Source organism: Cherax quadricarinatus, chromosome 1 (genome assembly GCF_038502225.1).
Source record: "Cherax quadricarinatus isolate ZL_2023a chromosome 1, ASM3850222v1, whole genome shotgun sequence".
NCBI lineage: Eukaryota > Metazoa > Arthropoda > Malacostraca > Decapoda > Parastacidae > Cherax > Cherax quadricarinatus.
In genome coordinates this window covers 81,380,304-81,389,354 of record NC_091292.1, presented here as the reverse complement: position 1 = coordinate 81,389,354, position 9,051 = coordinate 81,380,304, and the positions used below count along the sequence as shown (strand labels likewise).

The following is a 9,051-nucleotide window of genomic DNA, read 5'->3' as shown; positions in this document are numbered from 1 at the left end:
CTTAATTCAGGAACTGGAGCACAGATCCAATTCCCCAGATCAAGAGCCCCTCACCAGCGTCAAGGAACCTCCCTTGAGGGGTGATCTCGTTGCAATGTAGCCTATTTTTGCTGAAATAAGACTAATAAGGCATATGTATACAACAACACATTAAAGACAACATGTTAGTATTATAACTAAATCTATTATTATTGCAGTCATACCATTATTGTAGTAACTTACTGTGCGCTAAACCTGTAGGGATTATACAGCGCCTGAGGAGGGGGGTGGATAATACATAGCCTGTGGGATGGGGGGATGATGGAATGCATTCAGTCTTAATTAGGGAATTGGAGCACAGATCCAGTTCCTTACATCGGAAAGTGCCAAATCCGTATGAGTCATACAGCCCCTGTAGAACAGAAAATCAGGTTAGGTCCAGTGACGGGGAGGGTAGAGCCAGTCCCATGGATCAAGAGTCCTTCGTAAGCATTAAGGCATTAACCACCCTTGAAGGTGGGGGGGGGGTTAAGGGTGTATTATAAAGCTATCAAACAAAGATGTACCTCGCTGGTGTGGTGGTAGGGAGGCTGGTACTTGCACGGACCACGTTAGTTATTTCATAAAATGTTATTACTTCATTGTTCACCATACCCGTACCAAACACGTCCACCGTGGTGTTGACCTCCTGGGATCACTACTCGCAATATTTTTTTTTCATACAAGACAGCAGGTATGTACATATTACTCTTATTAAGTAGTGTCTTCCGTCAAGGTGTCTTGCTCTCAGCGGATATACTTACTGCCATAATGTGTTAAAATACTACATTTTTTTTTCTTTTCTAACTAAAGGAGCGACCAAGTTGTTGCATCAAGCAGTGTGTTGCATCCCCTGACTGGTTGCCTGCTCTTCCAACACTGAGTCAGACAGCCTCAGACTCTGCTCTGCCACCATCATTCTCCATCACATCACCCTGCTGATACACATCATTATAGTGTCTCCAGGACAACACTGCTTCTCTGAGACAATCATCACAGGTATCTTACGAATATTATGCTCACAACAAACCTGCTAAACATAAGTTAAATGAGTAATTCTTAAGTTTATATTTACTTTGTGTACATAACACGTAATGATTATAACAGACCCGAGGCCACACATGTTGAAGGCATAAAACCTACATTACGTAGATATAACGTAGTACAACCCACCTATTTTTTTTTTTTTTTTTTGGGGGGGTGTTAGGGTGCGCGGTTAATTACAAGTATCAGTGACTCGTAACACTAGGTGTCTTGTATTTCTTTATTACAACTTTAATTACGTAACTAGTGTGCAGCCCGTCCTCCGAGGTTATATATTATTATTATAAACCATAACCGAGGAATGCTAATTGACGTTCTTTGTGCTTAACGATACTTTATAATATGTAAATCACATTGTAAATCTTGCAAAGAAATGAAAAAAATATGTAATATATATATTTGAATTTGAAGCGCTAAATCCTTAAGGGTCATACGTTTGTTATATAGCCCAAGGCTACATAAACGTATTTTTGTTTTCAACGTCGCCGGAATGTGTTTGTAAAACAGTATAAACCTTCATTATCAATGTCTTGCTCAAGGGAGCTTAATTACCACTCCAGGGAAACATCGCCATTGTCCCACAATCATTTCCATGTTAGTGGCTGTCTTGTGTACCTAACAATGTTTTATTACATGTAAACTACATTATCCTCGTACAACATAAAAAGACATACAAATTTGAATCATGAAGTCGTATGCTGTTTTATCCATCCACAGCCGCTTGGTACCTGTGAAGAGCTCATGGTCCAAGGAAATGGAGCTAACCCTCCCTCGGATCGAATCCTATTGCCTTCCATTTTCCATTTTACGTTTTTAGCGCTCCTAATTTGAATACAATAATAATGGCATATTATGCGTGTTCATGTGCTGGTTGTCACTGCTGAACCTTAAATTAAAAGTAACGTAATCTAAGATGGTCACTATTTTTGTCTGCATTGATCGTTCAGAAATAGATGTTTGTAAATGAGTCTTAACTCTAGCTGGGAGTTAAGAACACGAGAATGAAGAACACTACAATAGGTCTACTGGTCCATGATGGACCAGTGAATAAAAGATTGCTTACTATTTTTTTTAATACATATGTAATAAGCTTTATTCAGGAAAATCTGCAAATATTTTAGGCAGTATAAATTTCTACAGTAGCTCTGAAATAGCATATATTTTTTGTAAGACATAAAACAATAGTATGGTATAACATAGATTATTATATGCAATGGAAAGCACAAAAATCGTAGGGGCTATACAACACTAAGAATCAATCTTAAAAAAAGACATAGACTGAACACGTCGACTTTTGGCTGAGGGACTGATTCCCTCAAACTCCTCATCATTCTCGTTCTCTGTCCCCTCAAGGAAGGTTCCTTGATGTTGGTGAGGGGCTCTTGATTTAGGGAATTGGATCTGTGCTCCAGTTCCCCGAATTAAGCCTGAATGCCTTCCACATCCCCCCCAGGTGCTGTATAATCCTCCGGGTTTAGCGCTTCCCCTTGATTATAATAATAATAATAATAATAATAATCTCGTTCTCTGTATTGGACTGAAGAAGCCACTTCCTGGTAAAACTTTTCCTCAATAGAGATTCCCAATTGCTGCACAAGTGTCTTATTCTTCAACTTATTGGTTTGTCAAACCATTTACATCACAGTAAGACATGACTACAGCATATATTCAATATATTTTAAACCATTGCTTAGGGTCCCTACCCTGCTGCACTGCATGACCTTGTAGATGAATGGTTCAGAGAACCATTCTCCAGACGTATGCAGTATTCTATTCAAGATTGATGGACTGACCACATCAACTCAAGGTTGAGGGACTGATTACCTCATTCTCCTCCTGTTCTTCGAGATTCTCCTTTGTATGGACTGATGAAGCCACTGTGTGGCGAAACGTTTCCTCAATAAAGATACCCAAGAGTTGCACATGTGTCTAATTTATCAACTGCATGACCTAATAATAATCCCTCTCGCTCTTGCTACCCAATACCCCTGAACCCTTCCCTGCCCTGCTGCGCTGTATGACCCTTGTAGGTTTAGCATAGGGTCAATAGTCCTGTTTACTTCAGAACTGCTAGTTTACCTGGCCACTGATTGTTTACATGATCAGTTAGTCATACTGCTCGTTTAACTGAGCTAGACTGCTGCCTGCTTGGTTACCTAGTCATAGTACTGACAGCTTGTTTACTTGGTCACTCTCCTTGTTTACTTAAGAACATAAGAAAGAAGGAACACTGCAGCAGGCCTACTGGCCCATGCGAGGCAGGTCCAAGTCTCCTATCGGCTTAAGCCAATGCCCAACCTAGTCAGGTCAGGTCACATTCACTCAAGGAAGGAACACGGCACCAGACCCAGCAGCACAAGCTAGTCAGGTCCAACTCACACCCACTCATGTATTTATCTAACATATTTTTAAAACTACACAACGTTTTAGCCTCTATAACTGTACTTGGGAGTTTGTTCCACTCATCCACAACTCTATTACCAAACCAGTGCTTTCCTATATCCTTCTTGAATCTGAATTTTTTCAACTTAAAACCATTGCTGCGAGTCCTGTCTAGGCTAGATATTTTCAGCACGCTATTTACATCCCCTATATTTATCCCTCCCTCCCATTTATACACCTCAGTCATATCCCCCCTAATTCTATGCCTTTCTAGAGAGTACAGATTCAGGGCCCTTAGTCTATCCTCATAGGGAAGGTTTCTGATACATGGGATCAACTTTGTCATCCTCCTTTGTACATTTTCCAGAGCATTTATATCCATTCTGTAATACGGTGACCAAAACTGTGCAGCATAATCTAAATGAGGCCTAACCAAGGATATATAGAGTTGAAGAACAACCTGAGGACTCCTATTATTTATGCTTCTTGATATGAAGCCAAGAATTCTGCTAGCTTTATTGTGAACACTTATGCACTGTTGTCTTGGTTTCAGATTACTGCTAACCAGAGCTCCTAAATATTTTTTGCAATCCGTAATATTAAGATCTACATTATTTAGTTTATATGTGGCATGGTTATTTTCGTGTCCAACATTTAGAACTTTGTATTTGTTTATATTAAACTGCATCTGCCACTTCTCCGACCACTGCATCAGTCTATTTAAATCTTCCTGGAGTGCTCTAATGTCCTCGTCAGAATGAATTCGATGGCCTGTTTTGATGTCATTGGCAAACTTGCTTATGTCGCTCTTTATGCCCTCATCTATGTCGTTTGTGTAGATTGTGAACAACAGGGGGCCCAACACTGATTCCTGTGGAACACCACTCGTGATGCTTCCACAATCCGATTTCTCCCCATTTATGCAAACTCTCTGCTGCCTATTTGTCAACCATGCCTCTATCCAGGAAAAAAATTCTTCTATTCCATGTGCCTTAATTTTCCTCAATAGTCTCTGATGTGGGACCCTGTCAAAAGCCTTACTGAAGTCCATATACACAATATCATATTCATTACCATGATCTACCTCTTCAAATACCTTATTGAAAAAAGTTAATAAATTCATAAGGCAGGAACTCCCCTTTGTAAAACCATGCTGAGATTCGTTGATTAATTTATGCTTTTCAAGGTGGCTACGAACTGCCTCGGCAATTATTGATTTCATAGATTTTCCCACTATGGAGGTTAGGCTTATTGGTCTATAATTCGATTTTAAGGACCTGTCACCTGCTTTGAAAATAGGTATCACACTTGCCATTTTCCACTTGTCTGGCACCATGCCAGTTTGTAGTGATATGTTGAAAAGATTAACCAAAGGTTTGTTAAGCTCCTGTTTACATTCCTTTAGAACCCTTGCATACAGTTCATCAGGGCCTGGGGATTTGTTAGGTTTTAATTTATCTGTTTGTCTAAGGACCATGTCACTTGTGACCCTAATCATCCATAGTTTATCGTCCTGTTCTACATAAATTATTATTTCTGGATTATCGCTAGTATCTTCCTGTGTACTTCACAACAGCAGTAACAAACATTGACTGGCACACTGAGCTAGAAATCTATACAGATATTGACGAATGTTTTAATAATTTTCTAAAAAAGACCCAATACCTCTATAACAAGCACTGCCCTAAAAAAACTAAACAAATGACAGCTAAGAGACTGAACAGTCCCTGGCTAACACCCAGCATTCTCAAATCCATAAATACAAAACACCGATATGAAAAACAGTACAGAATGGGTCACATAACCAGAGACCAAACAAAACGTTACTCGTCAATCCTAACCAGCCTGATAAGAAGGGCAAAAAAATTGTATTATGAGAACAGATTATCCAACTTACGAGGTGATATGAAAAAGACCTGGAAGACCCTATCACAAATTCTGGGAACAAAAAAGATATCACGAAATAGCAAAATAAAATTAGCAAAATCAGATGAACCCCAAATCCCACCAACAGAAACAGCAAACAGACTCAATGATTTCTTCTCCACTATAGGACAAAACCTTGCCAATAAAATCCCAAGCTCAGATACCCCACCAAATGACTACCTCACTGGCAACTACCCGAACACACTGTTCCTAGCTCCGACTAACCCATACGAAGTCTCCCTTATTATCAACGCACTAAAAAACAAGGCAGGAGATTTAAATACCTTACCACCCTTTATATACAAAAAACATACACGTGTCACAAGTACTATCACCAATCATTGCAACACTCTTTAACAAATCCATTGAATCCTCCACCTTCCCTACAGCTCTCAAAATAGCAAGGGTCACCCTGATCCATAAAGGAGGAGACCAAACTGAGTTGAATAACTATAGGCCAATATCCAATTTACATCCTCTCTCAAAAATCTTCGAAAAATTAATTCATAAACGAATCTACTCCTACCTCATCTCCCAAAACATTCTCAACCCCTGCCAATTTGGATTCAGGCCTAATAAAAATACTAATGATGCTATTATACACATGCTAGAACATATATACACTGCAATAGAGAAAAAAGAAGTCCCACTGGGGATCTTCATTGACTTACGTAAAGCTTTTGATACAGTTGACCATGACTTGCTCTACATAAAATTGTCACACTATGGTATTAGAGGGCACACCCTCAACTACCTCAAGTCATACCTCAGCAACAAAAGCCAATATGTGTATGCAAATGGGGCAAGCTCTTCCGCTCAACCAATTACAGTTGGTGTCCCACAGGGAAGTGTCCTTGGCCCTCTTCTCTTTCTCCTATACATAAATGACCTACCAAATGCTTCGCAATTACTCAAACCCACACTTTTTGCAGATGACACTACATACGTCTTCTCTCACCCGAGCCCAGTCACGCTAGCCAATACTGTAAACACCGAATTACAGAAAATATCTACCTGGATGAGGACTAACAAACTTACACTAAACATTGACAAAACCTACTTCATTCAGTTTGGTAACAGAGCTACAGATGTACCTCTTAACATAATGATAAACAGATCACCTATCACAAAGCTAACAGAGGGAAAATTCTTAGGAATCCACCTTGATAATAGACTCAAATTTCATACACATATACAACAAATTTCTAAGAAAATTTCCAAGACTGTAGGCATACTATCGAAGATACGGTACTATGTTCCACAGTCAGCCCTCCTGGCCCTTTATCACTCTCTTATTTACCCCTATCTCACCTATGGAATTTGTGCATGGGGCTCAACAACAATTAACCATCTCAGACCACTAATTACCCAACAAAAGGCTGCAGTTAGAATGATAACAAATTCTCACTACAGGCAACACACTCCACCAATATTCAAAACACTCAACCTACTCACCATACAAAACATCCATACTTATTACTGCACCTATTACATACATAGAACACTTAACTTTGATATTAACCCTCCCCTCAAACATTTCCTTGCCAACCTCAACAGAACACATGACCATAACACAAGGCACAGATCACTCTTTGATGTTCCTCGTGTCCATCTCACGCTATGCAAAAACTCAATGCACATAAAAGGCCCTAAAATCTGGAATTCATTACCTGTAAATATAAAAGAAACACTACCTGTTTATAAATTCAAGTCTCTTCTCAAAGATCACTTACTCACTCAAAACCAAATAAATACTGAATAACTGAACCTTAGAAATTGTATATCCTAAATGTTACTCTTAATTATATCACACAAATGTTAAACCTAGGACCCAATCTAACTTTATTATTTTTTAAATACACTACCTAACAGAATACTCCATTCGACTGAATGTACAGCAATGCATGCAACCATATGACCTGTCTTTGTAATACTCATTTGTGCTTTATAGTTATCTGTTTACAATAATGTTTTATCACTTATTTCATCATTGCTTAGTTAATCTTAAGTTAATTTTAAGCCAGCCCGTAATGCTATGCATATAAGTGGCTTTGGCATGCTGCTCTTACCTGTATTTTTTTTGTACCTCTGTATGTATGCTAAAATTACTAAATAAATAAATAAATGAAAGTGGAGTGCGTGTCTCCGAGCTGGCCAGGTTGTATAGTAAACCCCAATCAACCATCGCTACTATTGTGTCCAACAAAACAGCAATCAAGGAAGCTGTTCTTGCCAAAGGTTCAACTGTGTTTTCGAAACAGAGATCGCAAGTGATGGAAGATGTTGAGAGACTCTTATTGGTATGGATAAATGAAAAACAGATAGCAGGAGATAACATCACTCAAGTGATCATAAGTGAAAAGGCTAGGAAGTTGCATGAGGATTTAATTAAAAAAATGCCTGCAACTAGTGATGATGTGAGTGAATTTAAGGCCAGCAAAGGTTGGTTTGAGAGATTTAAGAAGCGTAGTGGCATACATAGTGTGATAAGGCATGGTGAGGCTGCCAGTTCGGACCACAGAGCAGCTGAAAAATATGTGCAGGAATTCAAGGAGTACATAGACAGTGAAGGACTGAAACCTGAACAAGTGTTTAATTGTGATGAAACAGGCCTGTTTTGGAAGAAAATGCCAAGCAGGACCTACATTACTCAGGAGGAAAAGGCACTCCCAGGACATAAGCCTATGAAAGACAGGCTTACTCTGTTGATGTGTTCCAATGCTAGTGGTGATTGGAAAGTGAAGCCTTTATTAGTGTATCACTCAGAAACTCCCAGAGCGTTCAGGCAAAAGAATATCCTCAAGGCTAATTTGTGTGTGCTGTGGAGGGCAAACAGTAAGGCATGGGTCACTAGGGACTTTTTCTATGACTGGTTACACCAAGCATTTGCCCCCAATGTGAAAGATTACCTAACTGAAAAGAAATTAGACCTTAAGTGCCTCCTGGTGTTAGACAATGCCCCTGGTCATCCTACAGATGTGGCAGAGCGACTTTATGGGGACATGAGCTTCATTAAGGTGAAGTTTTTGCCTCCTAATACCACTCCTCTCCTGCAGCCCATGGACCAGCAGGTTATTGCAAACTTCAAAAAACTGTACACAAAAGCTCTGTTTGAAAGGTGCTTTGTAGTGACCTCAGAAACTCAATTGACTCTAAGAGAGTTTTGGAGAGATCACTTTAATATCCTCAGTTGTGTAAAACTTATAAGTAAGGCTTGGGAGGGAGTGACTAAGAGGACCTTGAACTCTGCTTGGAAGAAACTGTGGCCAGAATGTGTAGACCAAAGAGATTTTGAAGGGTTTGAGGCTAACCCTGGGAATCCTATGCCAGTTGAGGAATCCATTGTGGCATTGGGAAAGTCCTTGGGGTTGGAGGTTAGTGGGGATGATGTGGAAGAGTTGGTGGAGGAGGACAATGAAGAACTAACCACTGATGAGCTGCTAGATCAACTTCAGCAGCAAGAGGCCAGACCTGAGGAAACTGGTTCGGAGGAGGGGAGAGAGAAATTGAAGAAGTTGCCTTCTTCAAAGATTAAGGAAATGTGTGGAATGTGGCTTAAAGTGCAAACCTTTTTTGATGACAATCACCCTAGCACAGCTATTGCAAGCCGTGCTGGTGACTATTACACTGACACTGTTGTGAAACACTTTAGGAAAGTCATAAAGGAACGAGAGGTATAGG

General features: G+C 39.7%; 1 protein-coding gene across 1 annotated transcript in view; it reads left to right on the top strand.

The window, feature by feature from the left end:
- Nucleotides 1-563: 563 nt before the first annotated feature.
- Nucleotides 564-9,051, top strand: part of LOC128688610 (lysophosphatidic acid receptor 6) — a 28,756-nt gene continuing 20,268 nt past the window's right edge. The window contains exons 1-2 of the mRNA XM_053776515.2: nucleotides 564-712; nucleotides 832-1,017. The gene's annotated coding sequence lies outside the window, so the exon portion shown is untranslated. The remainder of the gene's footprint in view (nucleotides 713-831; nucleotides 1,018-9,051) is intronic.